The 9929-nt window shown below is 43.8% G+C and overlaps 1 pseudogene; it reads right to left on the bottom strand.

Moving 5' to 3' along the window:
* Positions 1–1415: 1415 nt before the first annotated feature.
* LOC102984245 (60S ribosomal protein L28-like) lies at positions 1416–1865 on the bottom strand (annotated as a pseudogene).
* Between the last annotated feature and the right edge of the window lie 8064 nt (positions 1866–9929).

Raw genomic sequence — 9929 nt, 5'->3', positions numbered from 1 at the left:
GCGGGATCCTAGTTTCCTGACCAGAGATTTAACCTGGGCCCACAGCAGTGAAAGCGCGGAGTCCTAACCACTGAACCACCAGGAAACTCCTTGGATCACACTTTTTAATACTTGCAGAAATTAAATTGATTCTACCATACCATAGCATCATGTTTATTATACTTATTGCTAATAATCAATAATAAGTCAGAATATGCTCTAAACAATAGCTAGGAAGATAAATAGATCATTATAGTTGACAAAGGCAGAGCTGAAGAAAAAGGAAGAACCAGGTTACTAAGAGGGGGAAGTGAGTGTCTATGTCTCAATTCAAACCAAGAAAAAAAACAACAACCCACTACCTTATACAACAACTGCCCACAATTCAGCCCCAAACTCCTCCCAATGCCAACAGACACCCCACCAAAGATATTAAATGGACAGCTCCAGGAAAAATTCGTAAGTTTAAAACTGCATGCTGTTTTGAGTAGCGTGATGAAATCTTGTGTCATCCTGCTCCGTCCCACCTGGTTAGTGACATGCTAGACTAAGTCTGGAAGATAAGCAGCACAGAGAAAAACCTCTGGGTTTATACAGAGAGCCCCTCTCCAGTGTTTTCATAGTTGGTCTTCTTCCAGTGTTGGAGCCAAAAGAGACTCTCTCTCCTTGCTGAGCATCTTAATCCTCCCCTGAAACGATCACCCACCCCGGAAGCAGAAGCTCCTCTCTGACACCTCCCCTTACTGTGCTGCCTTGGGCAGGAACACAAAGCTCCTCCTCACTCACTGTTTACCCTTTTTTAACACCCAGCAGAGACTTGGCATTATTAACTATTTCCTCTTATTATCAACACTAGGACAAATAGGTAAGGTGAGAGAATAATTACAGGGTAGTGTACTTGACTGGGCAGAGGATTAGAAGTCAAAAGAGTGAAATCTGAGTCCCACCTCTGGAACATGAAGAGTTTAGAGTTTCGACGTTTGAACTGGTCATTTAACTTCTCTATATCTCAATTTCAGTATTTAACTGGAGGTCATAATACCCAGCTCAAAGAATTTGGGGGATAAAAAAATCAGATAATGCAAGTGGAAAGAAACCCGATAAACTCTAAAGCCCTAGCAAACAGTCATTTAGTCAGTCATTTATGCATTTTTCATCAACTGTTTATTGAATACCTACTGAGCGCTAGCTACAGTTCTAGGCACAAGCTATATGAACGTCGCTAAGACAATGTCCCTCTCCTCATAGAGCTTAAAATTTAATGTAGAAGGCCTGTGAAAGGTTAATTTTATGAGCCACCCTGGCTGGGCCACCATACCTAGATATTTGGTCAAACATTATTCTGGATGTTTCTGTGAGGGTGTTTCGTTGCTGTTGTTTTGCTTTGTTTTTCCCCCGCTGACAGCTTTATTGCTGTGGGTAAGGGGACAGATCGCTCAGGAGCTCTTGGTGGGATGGGTCCGCTTCCTCGGCACCATCACAGGCTTCTGGCTGCGCAGGACGTTGCTGGCTCTGCAGAGGGCGGCCATGCACAAATCCGGGCGCTACTTGTTGTTTCGGATTATGTGCCAGATGCTGGTGAGGGTGGCCCGGGCGTTCTTGTTGATGCTGGTCCGCACGTAGGAGGTGGCCAGCTTTCGCGGGCTGGATCTCTGCTTCGTGACCGCCACGACCCCTTTGCCGGCCGCCGCCGGCTCCACGCCCACAGTCTTGCAGTGAATGAGTCCATTGTAGCCGAAGGAGTTGCAGGCTTTCAGGTTATTGGGCTCGGTGCCGTACATCTGCCTCTTCCTCTTGATCAAGAAGCTGGAGCAGTTCTGCACGACCGTCCATCGCAGATGCGCGGACATGGTGGCATCTCCTCTCGTTGCGGCGGCCGGAGATGGAAAGAGGGGGGTGTTTTGGGATGAGATTTACATTTAAGTGATGGATTTCGAGTACAGCTGGTTGTCCTCCATAATGTGGGTAGGCCTTGTCGAATCAGTTGAAGATCTAGAAAGAACAAAGAAGGGACACCTTCCCCCCCACCCCAACCCGGTCCCCCGCAAGAAGAATTCTACCAGCAGACTGTTTCGGACTTCAGCTGCAATGCCAGCTTTCCTGGGGCTCTAGCTTGATGGCCTTTGTACTTGAACTGCAGCACTGACTCTTCCTCGGTCTCCAGCCTGCCAGCCCACCCTGCAGATTTTGGACTTGCCAACTTCTATAATCACGTGAACAAATCCCTCAAAAAAAAATCTTTTTCTACATACAAGTATCCCCTGCTTTTTGAAAGTATGCTTTATGCCACTTCACTTTCATGAAAGATATACAAACATTAGTACCTGTTTTCACTAACCAAAAGAAATCGGAAGAGGATTTACACTTTCAGGGAAAAAGGTGAAAAGTGAAAACAGCATTAAGTAAGCATGTTTTGCAACGAGCCGTTATAGAGACAGCAGCCAGCCCCAGCTTTGAGAGTGGCACTGCAAGTTCCTTCCCCAGGATCTACACTCAGCATTTCAGCATCAAGCTGCCATAGCTTTGAACTACGACTGCTGAGCATCTCTGCTTTATCTTTTTTTTTTTTTTTTTTTTTTTTTTGCGGTACGCGGGCCTCTCACTGCTGTGGCCTCTCCCGTTGCGGAGCGCAGGCTCCGGACGCGCAGGCTGAGCGGCCATGGCCCACGGGCCTAGCTGCTCCGCGGCACGTGGGATCTTCCCGGACCGGGGCACGAACCCGTGTCCCCTGCATCGGCAGGCGGACTCTCAACCACTGCGCCACCAGGGAAGCCTCTCTGCTTTATCTTGATTTATTTTGTGCACCCGTTAGCAAGATGTGTCCTAAGGTAATTGCCTCTTTCTTTTATGCCATTTCAGCTTAAGAAAGGTTTCATAGGAAGGCTGTACTTCCGGATAACTGGGAAAACCTGTATTTACACATTCTATTGGTTCTGTTTCTTTGCAGAACCCTGACTAATACAGATTTTGGTACCAAGAAGTGGGATGCTGCTATAACAAATACCTAAAAATGTGGGTAGAGGCTGGAGGAGTTTTGAGACACACGCTAGAAAAAGCCTAGATCACCTGGAAGAAATTGTTGGTAGGAATATGAATGATAAAGGCGATTCTGGTGAAGTCTCAGATGGAAATGAGGAACATGTTATTGAAAATTTGGGGAAAGTTGATCCTTGTTATGAAGTACCAAAGAACTTGGTGTGATTGTGTTTTAGTGTTTTGTGGAAAGTAAACTTTGTGATAAAATAGGATATTTAGCTGAGGAGATTTCTAAGCAAACTGTTAAAGTTTGCTTATAGTAATGTGAGAGGAGAGAAATAAATTGAAGGAGGAATTGTTAGGCAAAAAGGAACCAGAAATTGAGGATTTGGAAAATTCTCAGCCTATCCATATGGCAAAAAACAAGAAAGCTTGCTCTGGAGAGGACACCATGGGTATAGCTGGAAAATCATTTGATAAAGGGATTAGGAGTGAAATTCCTGGGTTTAATCAGCCATCTCAGCAGAATCTAGCAATAGATTTGGTGTTACACCAGCAGAAACACTGCCAGACTAGACTAAAAGGTGAAGAGATAAGACAAATTGAAGGGAGGCTATCAGACTTCGGAGATTCTACAAGATAGGGCAATAGATCTATCAACATGTGTTATCCTTTAAGGGAAGAATGACCCTGATTCATGATGATATCATGGGAATGATATCAGAGAGCTGCCACTCCCACCACAGACCCAGAGCACAGGGACCATCAAGGCAAGGCTCTCTCCTCCTCAGTTTCAGTGGGTCAGGCCAGTGGCCAGGGCTGAGGGAGCATCAGGGCCACCTCAGTGGGCCTGGAGGTCAGAGCACTGAACCAATAAGAATTATTTTTGAGACTTAAAATTTAAGGGAATATTGATTTCATGGATATGACAACAAAAGCACAGGCAACAAAACCAAAAATAAACAAATGAGACTAAATCAAACTTAAAAACTTTTGCTCAGCAAAGGACACAATAACAGAGTGAAAAGGCAAGCTATGGAATGGGAGAAAATATTTGCAAATCGTAATATATCTGGTAAGGGGTTAATATCCGGATTATATAAAGAACTCATCAACGAAATAATCAAATAAACTGATTAGAAAATGGGCAAAGGACATGAACAGACATTTCTTCAAAGATGATATAAAATTGGCCAACAAACACATGAAAAGATGCTAAACATCATTAATCATCAGAGGACTGCAAATTAAAACCACAATGAGATATCTCTCTTCACACTCATTAAGATGAAAAAAAAAAAAAGAAAGAAAAGCTACCATCAAAAAAAAGAAAGAAAACCAGAAAATAACAAGTATTGGTGAGGATGTGGAGAAATTGGAACTATTGTGCACCATTGGTGGAATTATAAAATAGTGCAACTGCTATGGAAAACAGTATGTCAGTTCCTCAAAAAAATTAAAAACTTCTAGGTACTGAAAGTATTGAGAGCAGGGGCTCAAAGAGGTATCTGCACACCCATGTTCACAGCAGCACTATTCACAATAGCCAAAGGTGAAGCAACCCAAGTGTCCATCAGTGGGTGCATGGATAAATGAACTGTGGTGTATACATACAGTGCAATAGTATTCAGTCTTAAAAAAGAACGAAATCTTGTCACATCCTACAACAGGATGAACCTTGAGGGTATTATGCTAACTGAACTAAATTAGTCAAAAAACACACTGTATGATTCCACTTAAATGAGGTGTCTAAAGTCGTCAAACTCATAGCAACAGAAAGTTGCATGGTGGTTGCCTATAGCTGGTGAGAGGAAGAAAAGGGGACCTGTGGCTTAATGGGTACAGAGTTTTAGGTTTTTGTTTGTGTTTTTGTTTAACTTTATTGACGTACAGTTGACTAACAACGGTGTGTTAGTTTCAGGTGCAGAGTTTCAGTTTTGCAAGATGAAAACGTTCTGGAGATCTGTTTCACAACAATATGAATATACTTAACATTACTGAACTGTACCATTAAAAGTGGTTAGGATGGTGAATTTTATGTTATGTGTTTGTTACCACGATAAGAAACAAAAGGGAAAACAATCTAATGGAATTTACCTTGCCAAGTTTTGGACTTGTTTGGGACTCTTCACCCCTTCCTTCTTTCCGATTTCTCCCATTTTGGAATGGGACTGTCTGTCCTATGGCTGTCCTACCACTGCATTTTGGAAGCACATAACCTGTCTGCTTTCAGGGGTTCACAGCTGGAGAGGAATTTTGCCTCAGGTTAAATCATACCTCGAGTCTCACTCACACCTGATTTGGATGACATTCAGATGAGACTTTGTAGTTGGAATGGATACTGGAATGGGTTAAGCCTTTGGGGGCTGTTAGGGTAGAGGTAATTGTACTTTACATGTGAGAAGCACATGAATTTGGGGGGGCCAGAGGGTGGGGTGTTACAGACTGAACTGTGTCCTCCTAAAATTCACATGTTGAACGCCTAACCTCCAGTACCTTAGAATGTGACTGTATTTGGAGACAGGGCCTTTGAGGAAGTGATTAAGTTTAAGTGAAGTCATAAGAGCATGACGTAATCCAATGTGACTAGTGTTCTTATAAGAAGAGAAAGAGACACCAGTGGTGTGCACACAGAGGACAGGCCTCTTAAGGACACAGCAAGGAGGCAGCCACCTGCACAGAGACAGGTCCCAGGAGAAACCAGCCCTGATCTTGGTCTTCCAGCCTCCAGACCTGTGAGAACATAAATTTCTGCTATTTAAGCCACCCAGGGACTTCCTGGAGGTCCAGGAAGTGGTTAAGACTCCACACTCCCAAAGCAGGGGGCACAGGTTCGATCCCTAGTCGGGGAACCAAGATTCCCGCATGCTGCTGTGTGAAGTGGCCAAAAAAAAAAAAAAGCCACCCAGTCTGTGGTATTTTGTTATGGTAGCCCTGGCAGACTACTACAACAGACAACAAACAAACAAACAAACAAATACAAATACATAATGTCAAGTAATGATAAGGGAGCACTTGGAAAAATATATGAGCAAGGTATGGTAATAAAGAGTTGGGGAGGAGGGTTATTTAAGGCAGGGTGCTGAGGGTAGATCTCAGTAGAGATGACATTTGAACAGAAACCTGAATGACGTGAGGGAGCAATTCTTGGGAGCATTTGTGAGAAGACTGTTCTAAACGGAAGGCATTTCAAACACAAAGACAACAAGCGAAGGATGTGCTCTTGGCCTGGTGCAGGAGTGCGGTGAACCAGGGGCAGAGAGGATGAAAAAACTGTTGGAGAGATAAGTAGGAGTCTGATCATGCAGGGGCATGGTAAGTGATGGCTTGGATCCTGGATTGTATTTTAAATGTGACAGGAAGCCAGGAAGCTACAAAGCCATTTTAGGTTTTGGGGTGAAGGAGTAACCTTAGTTGATTTATGTTTTTTAAAATGTATTTGCGGGCTTCCCTGGTGGCGCAGTGGTTGAGAGTCTGCCTGCCGATGCAGGGGACGCGGGTTCGTGGCCCGGTCCGGGAAGATCCCACATGCCGCGGAGCGGCTGGTCCCATGAGCCATGGCCGCTGAGCCTGCGCGTCCGGAGCCTGTGCTCTGCAACGGGAGAGGCCACAACAGTGAGAGGCCCGCGTACTGCAAAACAACAACAAAAACGTATTTGCTGTTGAATGGAGAAGATGAGAGAGGAGAGCAAGAGTGGAAACAGAGACCAACTAGGAGACCAGTGGTCCAGGTGAGAAATGATGAGGGCTTGGACGACGGTGGTAGTAGTGGCAGTAGTGAGTCGTTGTATTTGAAATATATTTTCGAGATACAACCAACAGGAGTAACTAACTGGATGTTGGGCGTGAGGAAAAAAAAAAGGAGTCAAGAATGATCCTAAGGGTTTTGGCCTGGGTAACTGGAGTTGCCATTTACTTCAGTCAGGAAAACAGAGAGAGGAGGGGTCAAATCAAGAATTTTGTTTTAGACATGTGAAGTCTGAGATATTGTTAGGACACTCACTAATAATAGTGCACTAATAATAGAACACTCTCCTTGTTTTCCCCGGATTCTGGCAATATACAGATACAAAAGATATGGTTCCTGCCTTTACGGTCTCATGGAAGGGGGTGGAGAGTCACATATAAACCAATTTTTTTTAATTAATAGGTTTTATTTGGGGGGAGCAGTTTCATGTTTACAGAAAAATTGCTTAGAAAGTACCCATATGCTTCCTCACCTTCCGTACCATTAACATCTTGCATTAGTATGTACATTTGTTACAACTGAGGAACATTCATTGACACACTTTAGTCACCCAAAGTCCATAGTTTACATTAGGGTTCACCCTTGGTCTTGAACAGTTTACAAATTTGGACCAGTCACCCATCATTACAGTATCATATGGAATAGTTCCACTGCCCTAAAAAACCTCCAGCTGTTCATCCCTTCCCCCCACCTATCCCCCACTGCCAATCCCTGGCAACTACCGATCATTTTACTCTACACAGTTTCACCTTTTGCAGAACGTCCTATAGTTGGAATCATACAGTATGTCGCCTTTTCAGACTGGCTACTTTCACTTACTAATGTGCATTTTAGGGTCCTCTATGCCTTTTCATGGCTTGATAGCTCATTTCTTTTTAGTGCTGAATAATAGTCCATTGTCCGGGTATACCATATTTTATCTCTTCACCCACTGAAGGACATCTTGGTTGCTTCCAAGTTTTGGCAGCTATGAATAAAGCTGTTATAAATACTCACGTGCAGGTTTTTGTGTAGACGCAGCTTTTCAACTCATTTGGATAAATACCAAGGAATGTGATTGCTGGATTGTAAACAAGTATTTTAAATGTCAATTTCTATACAAGGGCCAACAGGGAACACAGACTTGCTTGCAGGAAGCAAAGAGCTTTCTTTGAGTTCCTTAAGTTTACCCTAGCAATGCTCTGAAACTATAAATGTGCTTCCTTCTCTGTATGACTGTTAGTCTGACACTATCGCCAGGACGCCCCTGCCTGGCTCATTTACAGGAAGGCAGCCACTGAAGAGCGATAACTGAAGTGCCCATGCTGACTCACATCCACCTTTTCAAAAAACCATAAGCAACTGCCAATCTATTGATGACAGAGGAAGCAAAGCCACTTTTCAGTACTTTTCATAATTAAATGTCTATGTTCTTTAAGCAGTGGTCTTCCCTAACTTTGGTGAGCCCAACTCCGCCGAAAAAATCCATCAAGTTCTATACAAAGAAAAAAGCTACTGAAGCTCTAGGGTGGTGTTTATTCATATGGGGTTCTAAGATGGACCAGGCAGGTATACAAACCCCCTAAAAGTAAATGCAAATATTGTACTTCAATGTATTTTCTGAGGGGTAGGGGGACCATAAGCTCTTTTCACAGCCCCCAAAAAGTGCAAGATCAGAAAACAGGCAAAGGAGCTGCCGAACCTTGGGTGTGTGCCGAGGGGGAGGAGAAGAATCTGACCTCCCCTGGGTCATCAGATGAACTATAGTGTGGAGCCCTCGGGCATTGTCTGCTTTCTCAGTGGTTCACCGCCCACTCTTAGAGAAGGTCTGGGCTCTAATTCCCTCCTAGCAGGGGGGAGGGCAAGAGTCCAAAGTCCTCCGGGAGTGCAGGACTAGTGCTCCCTATTACTAAGGTACTTTAGCAAGAAGTAAAACCAATCCTCAGAACAGGGTGTAGTCTGAACAGGCTAAAAATCTTCACCTTTACGCATACACTTGGTCATGGTGATATTTTAGCATTGCCTTTAGCAACTCAAAGAGGAAGAGCTGTGAAACAGTAAAGGCAAAGGTCTCTCGAGCTAAACTTTGAATCGTGAGGTCTCCTCATTAAAACTGTCCACACTATATGCAGACGACAGATTTTGTCCAGTGCCAAGCAGGTGCCACACAGGGCTCTGGCCACTGTACTTGTAATCATTCTATGTCTCCCACATATGCTTCCTTTACAAGCGCCATGTGGTCTTTCTGTGTAGTGAAAAATAGGCTTCCCTAATTTACACAACTTTCTTACCAGTAATTGAGGCCATTCGGACTTCTTGTTTTCTGCCTCAAATTGAATCAGGCAGTCACAGAACTATTTGGATGAGGCGGGCCCAGAAACCCAAGAATCTCTTCTGGTCTGTGTCTACCCTGTAGGTTAGCCCCGCCTGCCCGCGTTTTTTTAGGAGGCTGCTACGTAAGAGAGTGCAGACGTGCTTCATAGACCGTAGACCGTCAGCCAGATCTCCGTGGCGACCAGTTCCATCACTCAAAGCTGACCAAAGTCTCGCCACCCTCTATTCTCCTGCTTCTCCCCTCCTCCAACGGAATTTATTTCGTGCTAATGCTACCCAGGGATGCAGGCAGTATCTTTATCTCCCCTGTTGTCCTGTTTTTCCTCAACCTCTTTGGCTCTCCTTCTCCATTGGACATGAATCTGCACAATCGCATGGCGTAAAGCCCTGAGTACTTCTTCCATGGTGGGATGCAGATTTATCGAATGAATGTGTAATTATTTAAAAAATGTGTGCAACGAGTGACTTTGATGGCCTGACCCTATAATCCTATAACTGTTTAAGTGTTCAAATGGGGGGGAAGTTACTTTGATTACAATCACAGTCTAAATTCTTTAAATATTAAGTTCCAGGTGGACTTTTTAATCCAACTTAATTCCAATTACACGTAAATGGCTGTTTTAAGCTACTTGTAAATAAACAAGTTTATACATGTTTTTACAAAATTAAGAGGAACAAGATAATCCATTAAATTTCATACGCCTGACAAGTGGCCCTTTCAGAGCTTTGAGTCTTAGCTTGATATTCTCAGGCCAGTTCCCTCTCGATACTGTTAATAAGCAGAAACAGATCAACAGATAGCAAGAATGAGGAAGAAAGACAAATGGCCTGAAAAGCCCACAATGGGATATAGATCTGGGTTAATTCATTTATGCATTTGTTTACCTCTGCTATGTTGCCAGGCCCAGTTTTA

This window comes from Physeter macrocephalus, chromosome 6 (assembly GCF_002837175.3).
Source record: "Physeter macrocephalus isolate SW-GA chromosome 6, ASM283717v5, whole genome shotgun sequence".
In the NCBI taxonomy this organism is placed as follows: Eukaryota; Metazoa; Chordata; class Mammalia; order Artiodactyla; family Physeteridae; genus Physeter; species Physeter macrocephalus.
Note: the sequence above shows the minus strand (reverse complement) of the source record. Positions and strands in the feature narration are given on the sequence as shown.